We start from the raw sequence: 4,425 nt of genomic DNA, 5'->3' as shown, positions 1-4,425 counted from the left end.
GATATATATATATATATGAGAAATATATTATATTTATAACTAACGGTAAGGGTGTTGCATATACAACATAGCATACAAATCTGTACAATAAATGTGACAAAAAATGAAATAAAAAATAAACAAAAACTTAAATTCCATAATATATTTTATAAAATAAGAAAAGAATTGTAATCAAAAGTTTATCATTGCCATCATCAGTCGTAATCATGCGTACTATATATACACATTATGAGTAGATTTATGATAAGTAAATATAAATTTGCATATGAGAACAATAAATATAGAATTGAGAATAAAGTGAAAAGCATTTGGATCAAAAAAAAAAAAAATATACAGAAATAAAATTCGATTGTTTATTGCAGTTTAAGTAGAGGCCTTAAACTACTTTGACGATTTATTGGTGTGCCGATGGGTCTTCTTGCTCTTCGAAGAATAATACCAAATCGAATGATGACAGTATTTAGATGAGGAAACAAAATGAGTCCCTCACTATTGTATGTTATTCTTTTCCTTTGTTGATAATCCGGATCGTTGATACGGATCGTTCTTAATCCAACAGCAGAAATAGAGCAAAAGAGCGATGGTTTGACGTATTTAGAGCTGTTGCCCTTTTGAATTGCTCTCGCCTGCCAATTACACAGGATGGAACCAAAGTTGCATACGTGTACCGCATCGTCTTTTCCCATTTTAGTGAAGAGCGGGGAAAAGAAAAATGAGATTCATGTGTTGATATCGTTGGTGGTCACTTACAAAACAGCTATCGTCGATTATCATCCGGGAATCCTTCATATCACTAATGAATAAAAGCATGAACTAGACTATCATATGAGTCGCACTACGCTGAACTCTGCAACTTTGAACGAATTTAACAACGAATCGTTGTGTGTTGCGTCAAAAAATTGCGCTCTGTAACTCATATCGTTGAACGATCGCCTAGAAACGCTTTGGGGTTGAATTACAATCAAATACTACGCTGTGTAATTTTTCTATTTTAACGATGAACTAATAATGAAATCTGAGTACATTTCGGTCCGAGTTTTGACCTAGAGGATATGATACAAAAATAAAACTGGGCTTGTATGCTGCCTTATTTTGATAAGAATCTGGAAGAGTTGAATGTGGATCATGCGTCATATATTAATGCAGACTTGAAACCCCGTTTCAGTAACGCGGTAGAAAAGAAAGCGAAAGATTACACAGCTTCAGTTTTCTATCTTATTAAGGATGAAGAAAATTTGAAAACTCAACTAAGTGTTGGCTCGCGAGTTTACTTAATTTTTCATAGCAGCTTCCCAAATGTGCTAAATTTGTCTTAACCAATGTGACATTTCATTTTTGGTGAAAGTGAAAGAGGATTTTCTTACAGTTTACTTATAGTACTATTTACGCGGAAAAAGCTTTTGATGGGCTCCCTCACTTATATGAGCTCTCTTGTTACCTACGTGGGACGCGTGATCTAGAACGATCGGATTCAGTAAATTTAATCTCTCAACGACTCCACGATTGTTATTCTTTGGTTTATAATAAATACCTTCATCTTGTCTTCATCATCTTTAACTGGTCTTCCAGAACGTAGTGAAACTTTGAAGTCAAATTTGCCACAAAACGAATTTTTTCCAAGCATCTTCGTCAGTGGCATTTTATCAATACACTTTCTTCGCGCATTATCATGTCAAGCTAGACAATCTTTGTTATATAGTGATCGAAATAAACACTGTGATGATACCCGATTACACATGCAATTGCGATCTTGTGTCTGAGAGTAACGCCCCGGCTTATTCCCAGGATCTTGTTAGCAGAAAACCGATCTTCTTCCTGCCTCTGGTTTTGTAATTATAAAACACTTTCATTTATCTTTCCTACAAAATAAAACCTCTTTGTTTATTTGCATATCGAAACCTAGATTCCTAATCGATCAGTCTATTTTTACATGAGTACACCATGGGCTTTTATTTATTTATCTGATTGAGTTTGTACTCCTTTTAAAGACCACATTTGCAATAAAAACTCTACGTCTTTCGTAATAATAGTCTACGCGATGCTTACGCGTGTTCCTTTTAAATAAGAAGGTTATTATCTATAGACTTGAAACAACTCTTAAAATGAGTAAGTAGCCTCTAGCCCAATTTATCGGTTCTCGTTGCCTGATAAAACCTGTATGATTCCTGATTGCAATGCTTACGCGGGCTTGGATTGGTTAATGGAAACGATGATCGATAAGAACTGAAACTACGATCAGTCTAATCCTCTAATCTCTCTTCGAAGAGAAGGCGTTGCCTTTCACTTGCGCGAAGTCAGTTGATATGACTTCCTGGCAGTTTCGCATCATAACTTAATACTATCTTAAATTCTTAGAAAGGATTAAAAAATAACTTGGCGGTAAGTGGATGGGAGAATTACTTATGCATTTCTTTTTTACATACTTACAAGTGCGAATAAGCTTCAAAGGAATGAGTTTTCAAATCAAAATTAAAATAGAAAAAACTTAACCAAATAATCACAAATTTTTATTAGAAATGACTTTTTATTATTCATTCCGGCATATCTGCGTCTTTCTCGGAAGAGATTTCGTTTACATTTAAAATTTTTTTCCTCTCTCTATTTCATTTTTCCTTGTCGTTCGTTAATTAGAAAACTAATTACGTTTCAAACGATAGCGGCGCAATCTCGTTTTGCTCTCTCAATATTGTTTTTGTCGCTCCTATCATGTGGAAACTCAAAGCCTACTGAAAGAAGAATATCATTAAAAATAGAAAAGAAAAGAAATTGCAATTACGTATCCAGCGCTTGAATTTTTGAAGTAAATCACAAATTTCTTTAAAATTTTTCCTGCATTTATGCGTAAAAGTATTGATATTAAAAGAGCAACTGGATTATTGATAGAGCAATCATAACCTGGGCTATGTAATCAATGCAAGGAAATCGCATTCTATTTTGCTCTTCAGTCAAGTACTTTTGCAATGGATATCAAAAATTTTGTTTATTTTTTTATGTAAATATTTTATTCTCTCTCTCTCTCTCTCTTTCTTTCTCTTTCTCTAATTGGAAGTTTCTTATGATGAAAAAGTGAGAAGATTCAATGTTTCATTTATATAGCAAGTGTCCAGTGTTCATGATTGAAGGTAAATATTGAATATTTGGAAGGAAACCTCATTGGATTATACCAGTATAAGATGCTGGAGAACGATTTTTTCATCTGCCTACTTTTCAGTATGCTCAGTCTGCTCAGTACGTTGTGCCATTCGTAAGGCGCGTCCGACGTAATGCGATAAGCGTTCCGATCGAACATCAGACTGTTCATTTTGTGCCTTCTTTTTATTTTTGTTTATTTGTGGTGCTGGCTTAGCATGCGGCTGTCGGCCCATCTATCTATCCGTGGTTTCATTCATGGATCTCTCTACATTCTCTATCTGTCTCTTCGCCGTCTGTCCCACAGTAAAATATAGTAAAATGTATTCGATACATTCACATTCTTTATTATCGGGTAACAAGAAGAGAGGAATTTATTGTGGTTTGCAGCCTTAATTAAAAATACAATTTTGATAAACGAAACTTCACTCCTGATATATTTTATTTATTTATTCTTTTTTTTTTTTTTTTTTTTTTTGAAATTACTTTCTCGTTTGAAAAGCGCAAATGTATGCATATACAAGATGTTTAGATATTTAATCTCGTAGGCTAATGACTTTCCTTGCCTCTCTTCCCAGTTAGTTTGTTATTGTAGTCAGTTATCAGATTGTTTTAGTTGGGCAAATGTTTCCTACGTACACAATAGAGGAATTTTCTCATGCATGCAACTCGTTGTTGTTTACAGTTTAATTTCATTTTTGTTCATATATATATATATATAAATATGAGCTAAAATTTCCAATTTCATGCTTTTGCTATTTTGTAGTAGAATAAAAACTTTTTTTTATTTCTTTTGTAACAAATCGTATCAGATTTTCTTTGTAATCCTGAGCAGTCTTTATTACAAGTTGTTGACGTAATGAAATTGAACGTTAGGATGAGGGGGGGAAGTAAACTAAAAGTTGTATTGCTGCAATATATCTACATGAATAAAATACCAACCAACCAGAAGAGCATGTTGTACACAATGCGAATCATATCAAAAACAAATAAGCGATGTAAATAATACCGTAAACCGGTAGATGTAGGATACGATATATGACTGGTTTTTTAGTAAATTAATACCATATGCTCAGTAAATCACTTTTGCATGAAATGAATCTCGGAATCGTTCACCTCTGGAAAATATTTAAGAAATGCTTTGGTTTTCACCCAATTTCCTACTAAAATTCTTTGTATGAAAATGTCTGGTGTGCATCGAAAGTGTGATTAAAGAGAATTGTGAAAAATTTTTTTTTTCTTAGCCTATTCTCAAATACGCAAATCTGAAACAGGAATTTGCCAATAGATGGGCCT

This window comes from Glossina fuscipes, unplaced genomic scaffold (assembly GCF_014805625.2).
Source record: "Glossina fuscipes isolate IAEA_lab_2018 unplaced genomic scaffold, Yale_Gfus_2 112, whole genome shotgun sequence".
Lineage (NCBI taxonomy): Eukaryota > Metazoa > Arthropoda > Insecta > Diptera > Glossinidae > Glossina > Glossina fuscipes.
Note: the sequence above shows the minus strand (reverse complement) of the source record.